Source organism: Triticum aestivum, chromosome 3A (genome assembly GCF_018294505.1).
Source record: "Triticum aestivum cultivar Chinese Spring chromosome 3A, IWGSC CS RefSeq v2.1, whole genome shotgun sequence".
NCBI lineage: Eukaryota > Viridiplantae > Streptophyta > Magnoliopsida > Poales > Poaceae > Triticum > Triticum aestivum.
Window position 1 is genome coordinate 366,164,129 of NC_057800.1, and position 24,824 is coordinate 366,188,952.

The 24,824-nt window shown below is 47.2% G+C and overlaps 1 long non-coding RNA gene across 2 annotated transcripts; it reads left to right on the forward strand.

The window, feature by feature from the left end:
- The first annotated feature begins 17,403 nt into the window (after positions 1 to 17,403).
- LOC123061304 (uncharacterized) lies at positions 17,404 to 22,180 on the forward strand. 2 transcript variants are annotated; one of them, XR_006428886.1, is made up of 5 exons: positions 17,404 to 18,444; positions 20,279 to 20,327; positions 20,644 to 20,740; positions 20,841 to 21,788; positions 21,901 to 22,180. It is a non-coding gene; the product is annotated as an uncharacterized lncRNA (long non-coding RNA). The 2 variants fall into 2 exon arrangements; XR_006428885.1 differs by having other exon boundaries at positions 17,406 to 18,444; positions 20,841 to 21,931.
- Positions 22,181 to 24,824: the final 2,644 nt, after the last annotated feature.

Sequence of the window (24,824 nt, forward strand, 5' to 3'; positions counted from 1 at the left end):
CTCGGTAAGGGCTTTTCCACTTCGGTGACAACTTGTTTGTACCCTTGGCGGACTGAATGCGCCTAAGGACAAGGTCACCTTCCTCAAAACACCGGGCATCAACCTTGCGGCTCTGATAGCGGTGCAGGGCTTGCTGGTAGCGTGCAGTACGCGTAGCAGCCCGGAGACGGTTCTCCTCGAGTAGCACAACGTCGTCACACTGGTGCTGATCTTGCGCTACTTCGTCGTAGGAAAGCACTCGAGGGGACCCGTAATGAGTTCTGTGGGGATAACTTCTTCTTCCCCGTAGACTAGGGAGAACGGAGTCTTCCCGGTAGCTCAGTTAGGTGTCGTTCTGAGGGACCAGAGAACTACCAGCAGCTCCTCGATCCACCGCCTACCGTGCTTCTGAAGCGTATTGAAAGTTCTTGTCTTAAGTCCACATAGCACTTCAACGTTCACCCTCTCAGCTTGTCCATTGCTCTAGGAGTGTGCCACAGAGGCGAATGAGATCTTGCATCCGAGGGTACGACCATACTGCATGAAGCTGTGGCTCGTGAATTGGGTGTCGTTGTCGGTGATGATCGTTGCCGGAACTCTAAAACGACACACCAATTCTTTCAAGAACTTGATAGCTGACTGAGCAGTCACCTTTCTCACGACAGTCACTTCCGACCACTTTGTAAACTCGTCGATAGCGACCAACAAGAATTCAAAGTCTCCGATTGCTCGGGGGAAGGGGCCGAGGATATCGACCCCCCAGACCGAAAATGGCCATGATAAAGGGATTGTCTGAAGGGCTTGGGCAGGCAGGTGTGTTCTCTTGGAATGGAACTGATAGGCTTTACATGTCGTGACGACCTCGACCGCATCTTGGAGGGCTGTGGGCCAATATAGTCAGTGTCGGAATGCTTTCCCAACAAATGCCCTTGATCCAATGTGTGAGCCACGCATTCCTCTATGTATATCAGCCAACAGTTCCTTTCCATCCTCCCGGCAGACACACTTCAATTTCACACTGTTGGGCCTCCTTATGTATAGAGTGTCATCGACAAACTTATACATACTGGCCCTCCAGGATACTTTCTCAGCTTCATCTTGGTCGCCGGGAAGTTCTGTGGTTTGGAGGAAGCGGACGACGTACCTTGCCCAAGTTGGAGCCTCGGGCTCGGTAACGAGGACTAGCGACAGCTCCTCTGCTGCGGGAGCACCAACCTCGTTCACAGGGTCCATGGGCCTGGCTGGAGGGGGTGTCCGGCAGGCTGTGAGGAGTTGTTTTCGACAGGGTCTCTGCCGGTAGTGAACGACTCTACTGGGAGAGGCTTACCGTAGTCCAACTTTCTCCTTTTCCGAGCATTGTGGCTGGTGACACGGAGGGCTGAGAGAGACGGAGACAAAAGTTCCTGGTTCCACAGGAAGCTTCTGCGCGGCACACTTCGACAGGTGATCAGGTATGCTGTTTTCCGCATGGGGTACGTGCTCTGTTTGCAACCCATCAAAGTGCTCCTCCAATCTCCTCACTTCCTCGACATATGCTTCCATCAATGGGCTTTGATAATCCTTATTGACTTGTCTCACCACAAGCTATGAATCTCCTCATATGATCAGCTTCTTGATTCCCAATTCTGCTGCAATTTTGGGCCCGGCAAGGAGCCCTTTGATACGTCTCCAACGTATCAATAATTTATGAAGTATTCATGCTGTTATTTTATCATTCTTAGATGTTTTACAAACATTTTATAGCAACTTTATATCATTTTGTGGGACTAACCTATTGACCTAGTGCCCAGTGCGAGTTGTTGTTTTTTGCTTGTTTTTTACATCGCATATCAAACGGGGTCCAAAATCGTGAAACTTTTTGGAGAAATTTTATGGACCAGAACACCCATGATGGGCCAGAGCAGCACCTGGGGGCCCAGGCGCGCCCAGGTGGTTTGTGCCCACCTCGGTGGCCTCCCGCGCCCCCTCTTTACCCTATAAATTCACAAATATTCCAAAAACCCTCGAGGTTAACCTAGATCAGAAGTTCCGCCGCCGCAAGGCTATGTAGCCACCTAAAACCAATCTAGACCCTGTTCCGGCACTCTATCGGAGGGGGAAATCATCACCGGTGGCCATCTTCATCTTCCCGGCAGCCACCACGATGAGGAGGGAGTAGTCCAACCTCGGGGCTGAGGGTTTGTACCAGTAGCTATGTGTTTAATCTCTCTCTCACTCTCGTGTTCTTGAGATGTCACGATCATGATGTATCGCAGGCTTTGTTAATATAGTCGGATCATATGGTGTTTTCCCCTCTCTATCTTGCTGTGATGAATTGAGTTTTTTCCTTTGAGATTTCATTGTTATCGGATTGAATGCTTTTATGGATTTGAGAACACTTGATATATATATCTTGCAATTGAATACTCGTGGTGACAATGGGGCATCGTATTGATTCACTTGATATATGTTTTGGTACTCAACTCGTGGATTCCCAAGGTGACATTGGGGTAATCTATGCATAAGGGTTGATGCACATTCTTGTCTTTGTTTCTCCAGTAGAAATCTTGGGGCACTCTTTGAAGCTCTTTGTGTTGGATTGAATATTATAAATTTTAATTTGCTTTGGTGTTATTTTAGTACAAACTCTTGGTTAGATCGATCAGAAAGAATAGCTTCGTGTTATTTTAGTATGAACTCTAGGATAGATTGATCGGAAAGAATAGCATTGAGGTGGTTTCATACACTACAAACAATTTCGTCTTATGTTCTCCGCTAGATAGGAACTTTGGAGTGATTCTTCGTTGCACGTTGAGGGACGGTTATATGATCCAATTATATTAGCACTGTTGAGAGATTGCACTAGTGAAAGTACGGACCCTAGGCCTTGTTTTTAAGCATTGCAATACCATTTTTGTGCCCGTTTACTATTTGCTACCTTGCTGTTTTTATTTATTCAGATTATAAAATTATATTTCTACCATCCACATTACACTTGTATCAATCTCTTCACCGAACTAGTACACCTATACAAATTGCCATTGTATTGGATGTGTTGGGGACACAAGTGATTTCTTGTATTTGATTGTAGGGTCGTTTGAGAGAGACCATCTTCATCCTAGACCTCCCATGGATTGATAAACCTTAGGTCATCCACTTGATGGAAAATTGCTACTGTTCTACAAAACTCTGCGCTTGGAGGCCCAACACGTATTTACAAGAATAAAGTTGCATAGTAGACATCACCCTTCATTCTCAGTTGTATTGTTGGTGGCTTCTTCCCGGGCAAAGTGCATTTGGACGAAGTACTTCAAGTGCTCCCCGGAGGGAGCGACAAGAACCACGCCAGCCCTGCACCTTGTAGGGAAAAAGCACCCTCAAAATACATAATCTATTCTTGGGGCGATTCCTTACCGGGGATAGCTGTCTCTGTCACTTCCTCATCAGGGGTTGGTGTCCATTCTGCAATAAATTCTGCCAGCGCCCTGCTCTGAATAGTTGATGTGCTCTCAAACTTCAAACCAAAGCTGGATAACTCCAAAGCCCACTCCACTATTCTACCGGTAGCCTTAGGGTTTCAGAGTATCCTTTGCAACGGAAAACAAGTTACAACTGTGATCTCATGGGCTTGGAAGTAGTGGCGCAGTTTCCTTGAGGCCATAATGAGACCAAATATCAACTTTTGCATGCCAGAGTACCTCGATCTAGCCCCTTGTAAAAAGGAGTTGACGAAGTACACTGGGCGCTGCACCACTTTATTCCTTGCCGCGTCTTTGGGGTTGCTCTCATTGTCGTGCTCATTGATGTTTTGATCCTTTTCTGACTCTGCTGTTATCTGCCCACTTTCTCCCTCATCCACTTCTCGCTGTGCTACCAAGGCCGCACTGACCACTTGGTTGGTTGCCTCCAAGTATAGCAACAACTGCTCTTGGGGTTTGGGTGCAACCAAGGTAGGCACAGACGATAAGTACGCCTTCAATTCCTGCATAGCTGCATCTGCTTCCGGGGTCCACTTCATAGGCCCTGCATTCTTCAAAATTTTAAGAATGCCAGGGCACGCTCAGCAGACTTGGAAATGAATCTACTTAGCACAGCAATGCATCCCATCAAGCGCCTCACATCCTTAACTGTCCTTGGTGCTTGGATTTGCTCGATGGCTTTGATCTTGTCGGGGTTAGCTTCGATCCCCCGATGGGACACGAAGAAACCAAGCATCTTGCTGGAGGGGACTCCAAACACACACTTCTCTGGATTAAGCTTCAAATTGATATTGCGCAGACTAGCAAATGTCTCCACCAAATCCTGGATAAGAGTGGTCTTATCCCTGGTTTTGACCACGATATCATCCATATAGGCTTCTATGTTTTTGTGTAACTGTGGCTCAAAACCAATCTGAACTGCCCTTGCAAAAGTGGACCCGACACTCTTTAGTCCGAATGAGTGCGGACAAAGCAGTACATACCACATGGAGTGATGAACGATGTCTTCTCTTCATCTTCTTTGGACATGAAGATCTGGTGATATCCGGAATATGCGTCCAGAAAGGAGAGCAAATCACACCCTGATTTGGAATCCACAATCTAGTCGATACGTGGCAAGGGAAATGGTCCTTTGGGCAAGCCTTGTTGAGATCTGTGAAATCAATGCAAAGTCTCCATTTCCCATTTTCCTTCTGGACTACCACTGGATTTGCTAACCATGTAGGATGGAGTTCTCCTCTGACCAAACCAGCTAACTCCAGTTTCTTGATTTCCTCGACAATGAACTGCTGCCTTTCCAATGCCTGCTTCCGGACTTTCTGCTTGACAGGTCGGGCATGTGGGCAGACAACAAGGTGGTGCTCGATTACCTTCTTGGGAACACCAGGGATATCAGATGGTTGCCAGGCAAACACATCGATATTCGCCCACAGGAAAGCAACGAGCGCGTTTTCCTATTTGTCATCAAGGGTGGCACAGATGGTGAAAGTACTGTCAACGCCAGCCAGCCCTGTCGGGACCTTCTTCACTTGGGGTGTAGCAACCTTGGATCTCTTGCTGTCGGAACACTTCGGCACGTTGTCAATGGGTGCCGTGCACTCAAAGGGGGCACGCTTCCCAGACTCCTTGCCGGATGTCCAACAATCCCTTTTCTTTCCTTGGAGGGAGTTGTTGCTGCCGCAGCCTCTAATGCGACTGCATCCCGGTACATCTTGTCCACGCAGATAATTGCATCCTTCTCATCCGATGGGATAGTGATGACTCCCAGTGGCCCAGGCATCTTCAGAGTGTTATAAGCATAGTCGGATGCTGCCATGAACTTGGCCAGGGCTGGGCATCCAAGAATCCCATTGTACGGTAGGGGGAGATCAACCACATCAAACACAACCTTCTTTGTTCGGAAGTTCAGTTCTCCCCCAAATGTCACCGGCAACGTAATCTTCCCTTTAGGATGGCTCCTGCCGAGGTTAACTCCTTGAAACATGCCGGTAACCTTCACTACAAAAAAAAAGACACATCCATGACATTTTGGGCCGAACGATTTTTTTTCCTGTCATACTTATGACACTTCTATGATGATAATTGTGACAAAACCCGGTATCATCATAGATGTGGTGGGCTCCTACTTCTATGACAAAACATCATGGAAGAAAATGGGCATTTTTTCCTGGGCGGGCCGGAGATGCAGCCGCATGACATTCTTTGGCCCGTATATGACGGAAAAAACCGTGGTAGAAGCGAGGGCGAGGAAAATATCGGGGTGTCCCCGGTTACGGTGGGTGGTCGGGGCCGAGCGATGCATGGAGGTTTGCGCGTTTCTCTCATACACGTACGTGCGTGGGTGCGAGGCGTTGGGCTCTAACTAAACCCGAGCGAAGAGTTCACCTACTGAACCCGAGCGATTGCACTGCAGGCTACGCGTTACTGAACCCGAGCAATCGATCGATGGCTGTTAACTAAACCCGATCGAGCGATTCCTTCGCTACTGCTACTAACTGAAGCCGATCGATGCTCTGGATGAATAGTGAGCGTTGCTGGGGGGTTTGAATGAATAATTCTCGATGGGGGTGGATGAACAGGACCCCGTGGTGTTGCCTCTGGATGAATAGGACCCCGATCGATCAAGCCGGTTGGGCCTAGATGAACAGGACCCTGTGGAGGGCTAGATGAACTGGACCACCCGATGGAGGGCTGGATGAATAGTAGACGGTGGAGGGCTGGATGAACAGTAGCCCGTGGAGGGGTGGTTGAACAGGAGCCTGTGGAGAGGGCTGGTTGAACAGTAGCCAATGGAGTAGCGCGTGGTAGAGGCTGGATGAACAGGAGCCCATGGATGAACAGTCGCGGGTGGTGGCTGGAGGAGATCGACGGTGGATGAGTAGTAGTCCGTGGAGGCTGGAGGGGGTGGACAGTGGAGATGAACAGTATCCCGTGGAGTCCCGTTTTGCAGTACGCCACACCCCTCCCGATGAACAGGACCCCCGTTTCGACCGTACGCACCAACACAAGTCTGTTTCCTCCGTTTTGCGGTACGCCACACCCCTCCCGATGAACAGGACCCCCGTTTCGACCGTAGGAGGTCCGTTTCCTCCATTTTGAGGTACGCCAGACCCCTCCCGATGAACAGGATCCCGCTTCGACCGTGGCCGGTCGAACCCAAGGCCGTTTCCTCCGTTCTGTGGTACGCCAGGCCTCGTTTCCATCGGCTATTCTGTCTAAGCCCTCCCGATGAACACAACGACGCATTCTGTTCCGACCCAGCCGGTTGGCTCCCCATGAACACGATGACGACGCCGTTTCTCCATTCTGACCCAGCCATGTACACGAGCCCTCGCCGTGCATATGCGCGAGTAGGCGTTCGAGACCCCGCTCGTATGTACATACGTGGCCGTATTTTCGTTCTTGCACACTGTCCGCTGTACGTATGTGTACATGCTACATGCGCGCCTCTACTACAACACGTGCCCGCTCTACATCGACCATTATGTACATACACGTTCGTGACCAGGATGACAACGCTATGTACGCTTCGACCAGGTGGGTCCCGACTGTCAGGCACTTCCTTGCATGCGAAGATATAGCTGGTGGGTCCCAGCAGTCCGGGGGGCGAATCGTTTTTTTGCCTAGACACACTTCCTTGCATGCGAAGATGTAGCTGGTGGGTCCCAGCAGTCAGGGGGGAAACGTTTTTTCATGAAATACGGTGGGCTGTCCGGTGGGTCCCCGATGTAAGGTGCAGGAATAATTATTTTGTGTGTAATAAGGAGGCACTTCCTTGCGGCTGCCGTGGACGCAGCTGTCAGGCTCTCCACGTACAGTACTCTTCCGATGGAAGTCGGTCGTTGACCACATTGACCATGCCGCGCCGAGAGCACCAAGGGGTGGACGACGGCGAGGCCTAGGAAGGGGACGACGCGGAGCCAGGGAAGACGCAACAGTGGATGCCCACGTGGAGAGGAGTACGAGGGTTCACTGGTTCGGCTGTGGTGTGAGGCTGTCGTCGCCGCAGAATAACAGGGGGTGTGGGTGAGTAGAGGGATGGCCTGGCCAGCGGTGGGAGTAGTAGGGGGCGGTGAGGCCTCCGTGGCATCACAGCCGGCCACGGGAGGCAGGAGCACGCAGCACGACCGACGCTGGTTTGGGCGGCTGGAGCAAGAAGACCAGAGGTTGAAGAAGCACTACGGCTGTTGGATGGACATCGTACGGTCACTAGAGCTAGAATAGTTCAGATATTGATTAAGTTCACAAAGCCCTCCGTCCCCGTCAACTTAGTAGGCCCACAAATCAGCCTCCCACTATGGTGGGTCCCAGCTGGCAGGGGGTATTCAATTTTTTGTGCGCAATAAGGAGGCACTTCCTTGTGTGCGAAGATATAGTTGGTGGGTCCGACCTCTCAGCGAAGGGAACGTTTTTTTCACGAAATATAGAGGCCCTTCCGGCGGGTCCCAGATGTCAGGTGGAGGAATCATTATTTTGCATGTAATAAGGAGGCATTTCCTGTGTGCGGCTGTGGACCCAGCTGTCAGCCTCTCCATGTACAGTCGACTTCCAATGGGTGTCGTTCGTTGACCACGCCGAGCCGAGAGCACCAAGGTGGTGGACGACGACGAGGCCTACGAAGGGAACGACACGGAGCCGGGGAAGACACGACAGTGGCTGCCCACGCGGTGGAGAGTACGAGGGTTGACTGGTTCGGCTGTCGTTGCTGGAAAATAACAGGAGGTGTGGGTGATTAGAGGGATGGACAGGCCAGGGATGCAAGTATATCATGGGGCCGTGAGGCCTTCCCGGCAGCACATCCGGGCATGGGAGGCAGGAGCAGGCGGTTCTGACGGTGCTGGTTTGGGCGGATGGGGCAGGAAGATCAGAAACCGAAGAAGCACGATTGCTATTAGATTGACATCTGACGGTCTGACGCTGGTAGAGTCGATTGTTGACTAAGTTTCTTTTTTGAGAAACCTTGTGTATGCGTGAACTTAGTAGGCCCACAAGTCAGCCTCCAAATCTGTGCCAGACAACATAGAGCCCATTTTTTATTTTTTTTAATAATTTGCAGCCCATTTGCTACTTCTTAAGTAATTTATTACAGCCCATTTTCTGCCCAGGACCACAGTCAAAAAGTTCAACCTTATTTTGCATATTTCGGTGGAGTCCGAACTTTTGTAATCCCGAAATGATAAACATTTTTTAAGAACTTATTGATTTGCCAAAAAATCATTTTGTTTTTGTAAGCAAATAAGATGTGGGACAATTGAGTTGGTTTAAGGGAAAACCAGTGGTAAAAAAATCAGCGCTGGGAGGGAAAACAACAACAAAAATAAGGACGTAAATATGAAAAGGGAATTTTATGTATTTTCAATATAATTATACATGTATATGAACTAGTAAAACTATAGGTAGAGATTAGAAAACGGATGTAGGACATGCGTTTCAAGAGGAAAATAGAACTGGGCTGTGTGTTTGATTCAGTAAAAAACTGCCTATGGATGTTGTAAGACAAAATATAACTAACTCTGGCGGGCCAGAGGCCAGTAGATACCTACTGGATCTTTGTGCCCCGTTATCGTCGTGGGCTGGGCTTGTTAAAAACAAAACTAAACCTGGGTAGTCTACAGCCTAGTTGAAACTTGCTCGACCTAAAAAAACAATATACGTGCTCAATAAACGAGAGAATTCTGCAAGTACAGACTGATAACTGGGATGCAGCAGGGATATTGTTTTTTCATCATGATAATAAGTGCATGCACTTGTTTCGAAAAATTTGGAGAACTGGGAATTCGAATGGCGGGTGCTTATGCTACCCATCAAATAAAAATCAGGTGCTTGAAAATTCGTTTCGAAACAAATGATCCAGCTTTATATCCACGTCGACCTCGGCATGATGATTGGAAGAAAATGCCAAGTTCATACCAAAAGATCGTTAACAACATACCAACTTGCGGACGACAAGGTAGTACAAGTACCAATACCAAACTAACTTATAATCTTTTTACTCCTGGCCCTAGTGTTCGTCTGGTAAAAAATCTTGCAGATGACCAGCTCCCGCTCCTTCTCTTGCTCCAAGTCCCCGAGGTGGTATTGGTGCATCACCCAGTTGGTCCCCTGCTGGTCGAAGTTCTTGTTGGTGTGCAGCACCAAAACCTTTTTGCTACCCGTTGACCATCACCAGCAAGATATTGCCGGTGTTGTGCCACATCACGTGCATGCCGCACTTCGACTGTATCTCGCGACGTGTCCACGTGCCCTTTTGAACAACCCGGAATTGCGCTGGAAGAAATGCTTGCTTAGGCCACTCAGTGTGATACCTGCAGTATTGTTGAATACAGGTTTTGGTATACGTAGTTGGCATTTTCATAACATCTTTGGCATGTTGTAGTCACTTGTTTCACTTTTTATTAACTGTCAAATTGTAATTGCTTCACCAGGTTTGTGTCTAAAAATAAAAATAGAGCTATAAACAAAGGAATATGTTTGTGCAAGTAGACGGCCAATCGGTGTCTTACCTGGATGTTTCTCAGGATGGGTCTAGCATATGTCGTGCTCGCTGTCGATGGTTGGTATGAATATATCGATGAGAGGGTGAGATCTTGCGCTGTCAGCACTCACTTTGGAATCGAACTTGATGCCAGCCGACAGCACTGGCCAATCCTTCTTCGACTTGCATCGGTTAATTCCAGTTATATGGTACTCAATGTCCGATCAATCGACTGTTCTAAGTGAATGATGAAAGATTTTCGACAGATAAGTGGTACTCCAAATCTGAAGTCCAGAATACCCGAACACGCCGCCGGGATTCTTGTGTCACCTCATGCGCAGCGTGTTGTCACGTCAATTCAATGTGTGGACATGATGAATAATTTGACCGACGTATATTACTACTGCTACTGTACAACTTACTAGTCGTATTTAGTGTCACATTTTAACCATAGGTTTAACTAACAAGTACGCACTTGAAGCCTAATTGATATATATATATATATATGTATATATATATATATATATATATATATATATATATATATATATATATATATATATATATACATACATACTGCACACCATCTCCATCATCATTATAAGTACATCCTGCGCAGGTGAGTTAGGATGCACTTGATCCTAGAAAGGTATCTATCCTTCAAACCAGAGGAGTGCTTCAAACTAACAACAGTACATAATATCCAACAAAAGAGGGTCGTGCTACAACAGCAGAATACACGGCTCAGTCTACATATCAGTACGAATCAAGTTGTGCATATTTGTTGTTGGCATGAACCACATCGCCGCATGTCGGGTTTGCAAAAGCCATCCATCGCATGGAAGCTTGATGCTTTTCACACACTGAAGATTATCTGGCAACAAGTTGTGTCGACGAATCTCTGGATATGGTGATCCATGAAACCCATGGTATGATGTGTAAACACAGTCCCCCCTGTCGAATGGAAGTTGCATAGCACGGTAATCATCACCGTGATATGATCGATGATTGGTTGGATGATCGGATAATTGAGCCCGAGGAACATGGAGTGGTTGCCGAGGTTGTAAACCCGCCTCCAGTTGAATATGCCTGGCCCAACGGAGCTGGGATCTTTCTCGAACACGAAGCAGCCATAGCCATCAATGTCACGAACGCCCCAGGCATTGTACTGCATGTGGTTTGATGTAATGGTTTGGTCAATTTGGTACGTGCGAATGAGCATCAAATGACCACCGTCAGCTGAACGAGTGATAAACCACCAACCATCGGCTGGTATGATTGCAGGTCCTGGAATCATGAAGACTGGCGCATTTGTGTGTGCTGCAACAATTCAAATTGGAGACCAAAAGGACAAAAATAAACAATCATGTTCAGAGTATGTGTGGAATTAAGATTATTATAACAGTGACACATATCATAGACAGAGAATTGCAATGCCTCATAATCATACCCCAAGTTAAAAAAAATAAGCCAATGGCTTTCATATTCTGGCAATATGTCATGGTTCAAACATCATGTAACAATGAGAGGAAAACAGCTATAACAGAGCCTACTCATATTCTACCATAGCACTTACTACTACTGTTCTCATATCAACTCTAAGCAATAACATGCGTTGTTATAAAAATCTTGAAAATGAGAGTAACATACATCAATCATGATGTTATGCTCATAATATCTATTCTAACAATCATTCAATGCCAATTATTCTCATATCAACTCTAACAATAACATGAGTGGTCATAAAAATCTAGGAAATGAGAAGAACATATAGTAATGATGTGGTTATGGACGTACTATATATTCTAATTTTGTAAAAATGAATAGGCAGTCGTATTCATAAGGTAAAGATGAGATGAGATAGAACAATTACATGACGATACATTCCACAAGTATAGGCAGCCAATCTGTGCGTCGACCGCGTAAACGATGCCATCATGCACTATAGCATCAGACAAAAATGTTGCCTCAACAGGATTGACGATGAGCCATAACCATGTATGGCGACCGGATTCTAGATAGACTAATCCCATGTTGAACAAGGCAATGAGCTTGTAATCCATGTAGTCTTCTGATGGTGTGGGAACTTCGCAGATTACAACTTTCAGCAAATAAAGGTCGAGCCAAAAGCTTGATGCGTCTCGTGTATAGTAGGCAGGAGTGTCCGGCGGGCCGCGAGGCTCGATGGCAGCGGTATCCAATGATGGAAGGGTGATCTCCCGCTGGGAGTAGATATCCACGAGACGCCACGGACTACTGGATTAGTGGATGAGGACGATCCAGTTGGCCTTCATGCCCGCCTAGTAGTGGCCGCACATGAAGGACATGTGGACGGGTAGTGGTAGCATGTCGAGGGGCACCACGGCAACCTCCGTAGGATCGTCAAGTCGGTGTCTGGGCCACCTGCGAGGATCGGGCATTAGCAAGCAGGGTGTCTTCAAAAGAGCCAGCCGGTTGCAGACGAGTAGACGGTACAAAGACACCGAGCATGCGGCCAGACGTACGGTGCTGAGTAGGTCCATACGATTACATATCTGCTCCAAGAGAACATCGGGGAGGGAATCCCAATCGCGGCTCTGTGTGTCAGTCAGTTTTGCCATTGGGGTTTTCGGTGCCTGCGAGCCAGCGGGGAAGTGGATTCGGGCGGGCGAGCGAAGAAGCTTCTCCTCGTGTGGCCGAGCAGTGAGCAGGGGGATATGGTACGCGCAAGCTACCAAGAAAGATAGCGCAGGTGGGCGAGCAGTGAGCGGGGGGAAATGGTGTGCGGCCGACGATGGGGAAGAGAAGAGGAAGAAGAAGAGAGGAGGAAGAAGAGTGAAAGACGGGGAAGAGAGTGCATTAAATCTCAATTCTACTACTACTACTACGAGGATATACCGTCCTTCGGAGTGTAAATAGTTACACCGATGACATGTGGGCCCACCACAAGAGGGCCCATATGTCAGTTAATGGAGGACACAAGCGTGCTCTACTGGCAAACATGATGGAAGTACTGGGTAAGGCTGATTTAGTAACACCAACACGCTGGTTCAGCTTATTAATTAAGTGTCCCATCTGTTGCAGCGTGTATTATCACTTCACTGCGAAGACTAGTTGAATAGTTCTCTCTGACCGAGACGGGGAATAATGGATCACGAAGACTTCCTTTCTACATTATCCCTATGCCTCTACACTCACTTCACTCATTTTGCTCTGTACATAGTCACTTGTTGAAATCTCTAGAAAGATAAATACTCCATATTTGGATACAGTGGGAGGATTTTACTCCATGTTTGGGAACAGAGGGAGGATTTTACTCCGTATTTGGGAACAGAGGGAGTATCACCATATGGAGGGAACAGATGAAGCTTGAAATATGAACATGTCAATGGGAGGGAGTGAGCCCCATGCATGCATGCATGCAACATGCAACACTCACACGTACACATGGACATACGTAACACTAACGCACCCATGCGGCACACAGCACACGACGCAACACACATGCTCACGCTCAAGTTCTCAACCTACTCCCTACGTCCGTGAAATACTGTACATTTAGAGATTTACACATTGACCAGAGCAGAATTAACGACCAAAAGTAGCAAACTTATGTGTGCATGCGTCCATTGAGAGAAGAAGATTAAATGAAAGTCGTTGCATGCTGTAATTAAGGATAGACATGTAGCCTATACCTAGAGCACAAGTTGGTGCATTAGTCAATCAATATGGATTTAGATTAAAGGCTAAATGCATTGGAAGTGTAGATGTACCACACTCTTTGTTTTTTAGCCGATGTACACTCTTTGTTGGAAGACCGAGGGAGTACATGTGCATGAGCTCACATACACAACCAAGGTGGTTCGCGCGCAAGGGTTGGATACCTGTCGCGCCTGCTTAAAGTTTTGTTTAACTAATTTCTTTGCTCGGCCAACTGAAAGGTGGGACCCAGAAACCAGGTGACAATTTAACTAGTCAACAAAGTGCCACATCGACTATGTGGCCGGTCAGTAGGGTGCAATACGGTGCTCTACGATGAGCTAGTGATCATATAATCACTGCAAAACTATATATAGTGACCGTAAAGAGCGTATTGTTACATATGTTGACCGCCAGTGTATTCTTCTTGTTTGAAATTAAGCCATATTAACCGGAAAGGACGCAATATGGACTAGTACTAGTACTGCTTTGATGTGTCCCGTCAACTCGCCGAACAAGGAGAAGCTTGCTTACTACACCTCTCCCTCGCCCACGCATGCGGTGGTTCGCAGGACGATGAGAGCGTTTTGACTACAGCGCCCTCTCCCTCTCCCTCTCCTTCACCCTCGCCCTCGTGGTGGACGTGCAACAGTTCAATTGGTGTCAGATTGCCAGAAGCATATTGTACTCTAGTATGATCATTGTTGGACCTTTCGAAGAGGCGAAGAGCCAAGTGCAAAGTTCACACGAGTACGAACTGTTGAACCTTCCGAAGAGGCAAAGAGCCAAGCGCAAGGTTTTATAGGAGTTTTCGTCCTTGTAGGAGTGTACTACAACTATAGCGAACGATACTACTGTATGATGCCGCCACGTCACATATATCCAAAGTTGTGCCACCTTTTTTCTCAAAGAGCGTGTTGGAGCCCGTGCAACAACCACACAAGTTACATGTACACATAACACATTTACTAGTAATAAATTCTAAAGGAAAAATGTCAGTATGCCACACAAGTTCATCTCCAATTCATGTGATAAATTTGTGCATGACTAGTCTACATATATTCACAGCGCTACCGTGCACAATTTACTGTACTCCACTTACACATTATAGATGGGCTACATGCCCTCCTCCAGGTTCCAATCCCAGGTGTTCTTCATGGATGGCATGATCCATAGCGGTGGGCAACGGGAATCATTGTCACAACTTTCTGGTCCGGTTCCACATGATGGAGACTCATCCAAGCTGAAGCGGCATAAATCAGGGATAGCGTGTCCCAGCATGTCGTTCATCCAGTGGTGCGCACTGAAAACACAACCATGCTTCATGAATGGCAGGCCTTCCGTGTCGTGCACGGAAGGTGGCATCTGCTTCACAATGGGGTAGCTGTCCCCAATGAAAAGCGAGTACTCTCCAAGAGTTTTCCTCGGCACCTATGTAGCATCACGGGGGTCAAACTCGGCGCCGTTCATCTGGTACACGCGGCATCTCAGATCTGGACACATGGTGACGTACATAGTCAAGGTCCATGCATAATAATGTTGTGCTCAAATATGGCGGTCATTAATACTATGCAATAAATAGCACTACTCCGGTATAGAGGAAGTAAAATAACCGGCTTATTATATATAGCCACTCTTGGCTACATGGATGAGATAGTAAGACATGGAAAAACAAAAATGGTGGCAGCTAGTGGGTTCAAGTTTTCAAGGGCCTAGCTAGTTATACACATCCTCCAAGGTAAAAAGTACTCCCACTAGTACGTAAGTAGAGTACTAGTACAGCAATGAAAGACAAGGCGAGAGGGTTAAAAAATGGAATATCTGGGTAGATGGTGACGGTCCGATCATGGTAGATTGTGTGACCATGTTGCACATGAGTGGTACCATGGGTAGCGATTGCTAAGATAGTTGATCCCAATATGACAAAGTCAGCTACAAGGTTCTAGGTTAGACCGAATCGCGGATGCAAATGCACATCCAGGATCAGCGATCTTATTTTGATCGCGGGATGATTGGTCCCTGCAAAATAATGGAGTACCGTTAGGGATGCAAATAATGGTTTGTGCATTCCGTTTGTAATCTCCCATACTATAGGATGGCAACCAGATGAATCAAGTCCCCAGGCTTGTCACCACGAAGATGCGACCTAGATGGCGCACGACGTCTTCGAACGTGTAGGGGTACAAATCTGCCGCCGCCAACATGCGCCAGCCTCTGCCGTTACTGCCTCTTGCATTGATGGCAATCCTTAGGTCGAACACCACGATGAGATAGTAATCGTTGTAGCCGCATCGCTTTGTCAGCGGGTCCGCAATTGCTATCTTCTTTAATCTCATGTAGGCATCATCATATGTATTCAAGCCCAGCCAGTCCGAAAGGTCGATCCCAATGGTGGAGAAGGGGTCTACCGGAACGGTCGCACTGTTGTGGATGTTGTGCAAAATGATGGTGGTATCCGGCCAGAGCTATGCAAGCCAATCTTCGTTGGCACCAACCCAGACCTATATATAAGACGGTGGGCAGCGGAGAAATTATGGGATGGAAATGGAATAACTAAGTACTACATGATCAAACTCCATTACTGACCTGCTCATCGGACAAAATCCGACTACCTCTCAATGTCGGCAACTCTAGTGGAGTGAACGTGCAACCATGGCCAAGGAGCGGTGGACTATTTGAAGGATTGTCCCATAGAAGAACCTTCTCCTCGAGGACGCATGGAAGACCAACAAGCATGCCCTTTTCCCAAGCCTTTTTAAGCACCGTCTTGAAAAAGTTGGTGCAGGAAGCACCGAGTCTTGCGGCGGTGAGGATGTCGGAGCGGCGTGCGATTTCTCTCTGAGGATCGTCGTCCAAGGTCTCCCAGCCCCGACGAGAAGGAGAACCGCCTAGCGAATCCATGGGAGTAACGACGAACTACCTTCTCTTCGGAGGGAGGGGAACTGGCGAGGAGGAGATAAGAGCGTAGTAACCGCAGGGCCTCGTCCCTTCCAACTGTAGATCGTTCCTTAGCGAAGGGGTGAGGCTATTATTTACTACTACTACTAGCATTATGGGATGTTATGGGATTACATTATTTAAAACAATAATAAGGCTGGGCAACTCGCTCCTAGGGCGCTCCCCCGATTTCTTCCTTTGATAGCCGTTCCATCCTGGTCAACGCAGTCATTTTCTCGTTCCTGACCGTTTGATCTTAGCTAGGAATTGACCTCTGCGTTTTAACCCGCGGTAGATCCTGGGCGGGGAATGACCTTTGGGGCTCGCGCTCGGTTTGATTGGCTGGATGTCGGTTTCTTCGGTGCGCGGGGCAGCCTCTCCTGTCGCGCCGCGTGTGCGCGAAGGCCGCGTCATGGGCGCTGCGTGGGTTATGCGCTGCTCGGCCGACACATATATACCTGGTTTTTGCGCCCGCACCTGCGCTGGACTGATGACGGGTGGACCTGTACTGCTGCTGGCCCCGCTCATCGGTTGAACTGGATGCACGTCCCACAGTGTTTCTCTCGGGTCAAACGTGCCTGGGGCTGCCGCTCGCACGCACGCTGCTTGCCTCGTCCGCTGTGCCCACGTCGTGCGTTATGGGAGCAGCTCTACGCAGGGCTCGGCCGGTGCATGTGTACCTGGCTTATGCACCAGCATCTCTTCTATTGCGATGACAGGTGGGCCGGTCCTGCTGCTGGTCCCGCTCGTCAACTGCACGGACTTCGTCATGTTGGTTGGTTGTGCGGACTGCGCCGGGTTGGCTGGGGCATGTTCGCGTGGACCCCTGGCTGACCGATGCATCGTGTGCGCGTCCTGCGTGCCTCACCTCCGTCTGCGGTTGGAGAGAGGAGATGGACTGGCAAAATATCTCGCGAGCCCACTTCCCGCATCTCTATCGCCCTAGCCGCCTCCACGCTCGTGCATCCTCCCGCGTCAATCGTGCCCAAACCTCCTCATCTCGTATCCCGTGGGACCGAGGTGCGGGCATGGAGGCGAGCTTCCCTGGCGGCGGCGGCGGCCTGCAGGCAAAGGGTGACGGCGGCGGCGGCGCTGGATTAGATCTGCGGGAGAGAGAGAGGATGAGAGGGGGAGATAAGGAAGAAGATGAGAGGGAGAGAGAGAGAGAGAGAGAGAGAGAGAGAGAGAGAGAGAGGAAAGGGGAGAGGGAGGGCTTCTACGTCGCCGCTCTCTGGATGCACGCCATCCACCCGCGCACGCTCGCCGCCAACCTCGCCGGCTTCGCCAGGTTCGGCTGCCTCAAGAACCTCCCCGAGATCCTCTATCGTTTCCTCCACGGCCCCCGCGATGAGCGCAAGGACTAGGACGACGTCGCTGCGGCGGCTCCGGGTGCAAGAGAGGCAAGCGACGCTGCGTCGGCGGCCTTGCCGCCGCCGCGGCTGAGGCCGCCAAGGCCCGGCGCGAGAAGGAGGCGGAGCACGCGCAGGCCGTGCTCGCGCACAACGACTCTGACGAGGCCTTCTGCAACCTCTACGACGGCGTCGCCGACATCTTCGCCGGGCTACTCAAGTCGGACCAGGAGCACCTGCACGCGGGCGACACGGATCGTGTTCACCGCCAAGTGGTGCCCGTCGCTGCGCCTGTCGTACGACTGCGCGACGCTGCTCTGCGAGGCCATCGCGCGCTGAGTCTTCCCGCGCGACTCGAGCCCCGAGTACCTCGCTATCCCCGACAATCAGTACGCCTACCGCGTCCGCAACCGGCTCCACCGCGAGGTGCAGGTGCCGCTCCGCAAGGTGCTCGAGCTCCCCGAGGTCTACATGAGCGCCGGAAGTGGGACGAGCTGCCCTGCGCGCGCTTGGCGTCCACGGCCATCCGCCGGTACAAGTGGCGTCCTGGCTGTTCTTCTTTCTTCTGGTAATGCACTGCTCCTTAGCTTCTTTCTTTGCATTTCTTATGAGTTTTGTGTATGCTGCTGCCTCTACAAGTGATGGTATGTGCTTTCTTTTGCTTGGTATAGTTTTGGTGTGTGTGTTTTCTAGCGCTAGGCCTACTTTTGTCTCTGGTTTAGGTGTCTGCATCAGGGCCGTCTCCAAAAATTCTGGGGCCCGGTGCGAAATGCGAATGGGGGCCCTAAATTTCTGGAATACAGGTTGCTTCACGAAAATACTATAACAAAAAAACACTGAGCCTGAATTTTAAAGTAGCAACAATCTTGAAAATCATGGCGTATGACAACTTGGTCAACTAACCTACTACATATCTTGATGAACTGGTGCATATGCACACAATATACTCACTAATATAATCATTCAACGGAACAAAATAATCTAAATTAAGTAGTGTTTCGGTTTGAGCACACCTGGTGGACAGATCGGTGGTGCCCTCGCCTTGGTATGGGCCACCGGCTGTTTCTAATAGTGCATTTTTATTTTAGAATACGCAAAACATTATGTTAAGAATAGAAAAGAGTATTTACAGGATAGAGTTATAGCGAAGAAAAACTAGATGAAACTTGACATTAAGCAACCCCTTGAAGAAACCTGTCAGATTGGGTCACCCAAACGTCTATTCATCATGACCGTTGTAGTAGCAGCAGAGAGGAACAAAGCCGTACATTGAATCCAATTGTTCCCAAAACTGAAACGCTGCATAATTTCAATGAGGAATGGCTAGCCAACAGACTAAAAAACCACAAGCTATAGTAAGTCAGATCGTCAGAGAAGGCACCTTCCTGCGATGCAGGCACAGACGACTTGCTGTTGCTGTACCATATGAACATTCTTCATGTGAGAAGGGATATAGGCTGCACCTCCGGGGAGGAAACAAAGCGATCAAACTAGACAACGCCGCTAGCCTCCGCCACCGTGCGGCGGCGCCACACTTCGTTCGTCTCGGGAAGATGGATATCGATCGGCTGCAGGCTGCGTCAATCCGGACTCAGAAAAGGTCATACGGGAAATTGAGGAGAAGGCCCAGTTTGGGAGAGCCATGGGCCTGTATTAGTTGTAAGAATGGCCCAAAATTAAGGAGACATAGGCCTAGAATCGGGGCCCCCTGGAATTTGGGGGCCCTGTGCGGTCGCCCAGCCCGCACAGGCCCTTGGACGGCCCTGGTCTGCATATACCATGGGTTGTGCGCTTGTGTGCTCATGTTGATGTTGGCATGGTTTATATTGTCTATTCTTTCTGCTTGATTAGCTAACAATCAGATTGGTGTAGTGGAGCTAAAAATACATTTGGCTGGTTGTGTCTCTTAGTTTGGCAGAAAGCGCAGCATGTCAAATTGATCGGTGTCCATCTCCCTCAATTTCTGCATATTTATATTTGAGAAGTGAACCAGGCTACTCATCGATTAATAAAAGCTTTATAGTTCTGTTCTCCTTCCATTATTTCTTCAGTATTATTAATTTATTCTCTTAGATTAAAGGTATTATTGTAATGATGTCCTGTTGTTCTGTAATGTATTTTTGATTTTTTTCTGTGATTTTACTCAATGGTGCTTACTCGTCGCAGAAATGGATGTATCTATAACTAAAATACATCTAGATACATCCATTTATGCGACGGGTAATTCGGAACGGAGGGAGTACTATTGATGGACTTATTTTATGTATAAGTTAACCATCTCAATCCTCATCTATTCATTTCAAAAGTAAATTGTGTTGTCTGAAGTTTGTGTGGGAACACTATATTACGAATTTACTATCAGTTTTTCACAGGTTCTTGATTATCTATGGCCTTCCATGCAGGGCTTCTCTCTGATAAACAAAGGAGATGATATTGCAATGTGCTAACCAGGTAGCTTCCTTTATGATCTGCTTTGTCTTTTACCATTCTTTGATTTGATGCAACTAATTTGTGAAAAAATAGGTAACAGGTAGGAGGGCAGTTTAGTTTTCCTGTAAGTATGGATTTGCATTTGTGAATTCAGTTCTCCATGTCATTCATCATGCAAGTAACTTGTTACTTACCACCTACCAGTAGTTCAGCTAGGCATGCATGAAGCACATGAAAAACTGCAACGATATGTATGAGCAGTTATATGTCAATTTTTTTGTCCCAAGCTATTGAAAAAGTTTTCATTTTGTAATGCGAAGTGCTTTGTTTTCTGCAGATTATTGCTGCACATTTGTCTGTTTGATGTCTTGGTTGTGGGATCTGAAACACTATGTATTCAGATCAACATTACACAGGCAAGGAGCGAGATGATGGTTAGGATTGTTAACTTTCAGTCAACTTTAGCACTAAATATATATACTATTTCTTCTGCACCCAGCCGGATAATTTAGCTGATAATTTTTCCTTCTACAGCCAAGCAGTGGAAGAGAATGGTAACTAAAGACAACTTTGTTGGTCCTTGATCATGGATTTACAAGAAAGCCAACAGAGTATGAAAAGGTTCTCATGGGACTCACCCTGAACTGAAATCTATGTTCAACCTTGGTATAATTCTATGACAAAAACCCCAGGTGGTCCAATTTTTTTTTCTTTCTTTCATGTTTATTGTTTTTGGTTTGTTATAACCGAATTTATAGCCTACTATTCGTGGGTTTCTTTTATTCTGTTTTGGTGGGTTCTAAGCTATGAAATTAGGAACCATATAGTTTATTAGTTTGAGACCTGCTTCAAGATAAAGAATGAAATGAAGAATTATTATTTCATGATGACACACATGACTGTCAAACTGCAGAAAATACTTGATTTATGTACTGTATGATTTCTGAGTTCCTTTCCTTTCTAGATTTATGTGGGGAGAACTCATGAGCTTATGAATGAGTGATTCGGATTTGTCTAATTGGGAACTAGCAAATCATGCAAAGTAAGGGTTTTTCTGCTCATATAGACTGGTTGGTCGATGGCTTCTTGATACATCGTACCTTAAACAACATAATTTCTGATTGAGGGGACCAGGTTGATGCCCTGTTTGATGTGAATTTTCTGGGATGTGCTGCCATATACTTCCACCACTGTATACAACAATGAGTACAACATTTAACATGGGCATGATGTTAAATTTGAGTGAATCTAAGGGCCTACTGGCTGCATAATCTGTGGCTATATTTTTTAGACTTATTTATTTACTTTTGTGTATGCAAGGAGCAATTCTACTATCTCTTCATGGTTTAGCGTTTATATATTAGTTGGATAGTATCTCTTTATTCTGTTGTTGTGACTGACTAGCTGCTTACTTATATGGACAACTTGAACTGAAAGCAAGAGTAGAAGCCCATGAGATGAGACACAAGGAAAATATGCATGGTATTTTTCAATTCTAATGTTTCAGTTCCACTCACCTACTTGACTGGCTACGTGATGTATATACTGATTTCCTGCTACTGTTTGAGTTATAACAGTTTTGCTCATCTGGCAGAAAATGGCACATTCATGATTCAGTTTGGTTAGCAAGTGCCTAAATACCCTGGAAATGTGTTTGAATCGCACAAAAAAAGTTTGTAGTTCTTATTCATACTTGAAACATGTGAGGCTCTGCAAATTAAACCATGTTTTTTTTCAAGGCGCATATGGATTTAGTAGACCACAACTAAACACATTGTATATATATGGCCTGTCCTTAGTAAAGGAAACTATTTTCGTCGCGAGCATGGCTTTAGTTGAAGGTTCTTACAACATGAAACTATTTTCATCGAGAACATGTCTTCAGCAGGTCTCTGCGCCATTTCGCGCAACGGGTCAACTAGTATTGTAAATAATAGCACTAGTAAGAAATTTTTGGCACTAGCTAGCAGTTTTTGGCATGGATTAAGAAATTTTGGGCATGTTTTTGCTATTTTTTGTACACGCCAACTAGTGTCAAAAAACGTCTTACATTATGTGACGGAGGAGTATGTACTCGTACTGTAGCAGTACTAGTACTACTTTCTCAACTAGTAGTGCGATGTACTGTATTTCTAGCATAGTGTACCAGTTTTGAACTCTTAAATCTCAGGGACAAGGAGCTACAGTTGGAAGTGGAGGGTACTATTGTTCTTTATAACCATCGTTGTACTATCAATGCAGGGAAAGTACACCTATGTAGTGGCCTAGTGGGTATTCTCGGTACTCTATTCAGCCCCTCCTCTCACGCACACACTAGCAGCCTGTTTATCAGCGACGGTTACTGCGGGGGCAGAACATTTGAGTTATTGGATAAAGCGAGACTAGGCTTTTTGCTTCCATTTGTGGAGGTGTAATGGATCTCGTCGAACTTTGTTAGCAGTTCCTTCTTTATGAATGAGATGAAGCAAAGCTTTTGCCTTCGTTTAAAAAAAACACGTCAAGAGGAATTTCTTTTATAGTAGAGCCAATAATGGAGTGAAGTCCATGCATGCAACGCCACAAGCTATAGAGTAGTAGTAGAGCACTTTACGTACAGAGCCATATTGCACAGTTCCCAATGCCCCGCCAGGCTTTTCCGGCTCCTCAGGCTTAATTGGGAGGCGCTGGTTTAAATATGCTACTAGCTGATGAGGAAGCTGCAAGTAAGGTGCGGCAAGGGCGAACATGTGAGCCACGAGATGCTGGGAAGGAACACCCGTTCACGTGGCTAGGCTATCCAGTGCACCCAGATTGTGGTGCCGCACGTCTGTTTGACTTCAAAACTCAAACTATCCGTGTAAAATATTGGCTCGCAGCGAAGTTACTTTTTAAAGAAATGGCCACCGAGTGTTCGGCCGGGATCGAACCCACAAAATGAGGTATACATTCCCGCGACCACTAATAATACTCGTTGTAGTACAATGCAACTTAGAATCGCCTTTTGTCGCTAGTAGTACATTGTTCTTTACAAAACCCCTAATAATGCCAAAAAACAACTACCACTTGCATACGTGGCAGACTTAAGATAAAACTACCTTATCAATCATTGTACATGCTCTTACCAACCAACCCTATCAAGAAACGACTACTCTACAAAGTGTCGTTATAGGTACGTTTCAACCCATGGCCCTGTTTGGATACATTTATTTTCAATCTAACCCTGCCATCCAAACACCGCTTTGGTTAAAGTTAGTTCAGGGTTAGAATCTAACTCTAATCTCTGACTTAGAGTATCCAAACAGGGCCCATGTCGCCCATTAAGTCAGCGCCTTCTATTCGACCGGGCGTTATGACTTGTGGGACCTACATGTCAGTCTACACAAAAAACCCCGAGTGACCTCCTACCTCCGGCCCGTCCACCTAGTCATCCTCAACCATGGGACATAGCTGCTGCCGCCGACAGAAGGCGAGGTCAAAACCGCCGGCGAGGCGGAGCCCATCTTGCGGCAGCCCGGATGCCAGCTCCGTCTGGTGCTCGCGGCCGCTAGCTAGCCAAGATAGCTCCGTACAGCTGCTTGTCTGCAAGGTTTGCTAGCTAGATTGGCACGATGGCACGACAGCTTGCTCGCGCTCGCCACGCTAAGGCCAGCCATCTGGCTCGAGCGAAGGCCAGCGCGGTGGCCTTTATCGCTTGTGAGTCACGCTTGGGCCAGCCTGCCAACCCGTGCGGAGGCTAGCGCGGCATCCAGCCTGTCCGACGGAGCAGCGGCCAACTCGCTCATCACCGGCGCCACCGACGAACATGCATCAATACTGTTTGAAGTAATGTTCAGGAAAAATTATGATTTGAGGGGGAATAAAAGGATAGAAGGTCAGATGTGGGTCCCTCGTGTCAATGGTCAAACAAAATCTGTTGGTTTAAGCTGCATCGTTAACACGGACGTGTGGGCCAACCCTGTCATAAATAGGTTTAAACTAACCTAATCGGTACTCCCTTTGTCCCATAATATAAGATGTGTTTGCAAGCTAAACTAGCTTGCAAAAAGTCTTACATTGTGGGACGGAGGGAGTACTAGGTAGTAGTTTTTGGCGTGGATTAAGAAATTTTGGGTACGTTTTTGCTATTTTTTGTATAATAGATTCTTCCTTGGGCTGGCTGAAAGTGGTATTTTTTTGTTAAATACTCTACATATTGTAAGTAGGAGTGAAAGTTAAGCTTTGGAACCCAATAAGCAAGGCTAGTTACATGGTGCATATGTGTACATGATTGAAAGTAAATATCAACAATGAGTGACTAATATCTTGATGGAAAACTCGAAACTATGGAATACTAGGAAAAAATTGTATGGTTGGAAATACTAGCAATGTTCATGTGTGTTGCAACGAATCATAATTAGAATAATACTTATTGACAAACTTGATGCAAAACATTCTAATTTTGATATACATATATCACTAGAGATATATTATGTTTCAATTAGAATATATTCCTTGGCCTGTTTTGGTGAGGTCAGGGAGGGATGTGGTTGGTTTTAAGAT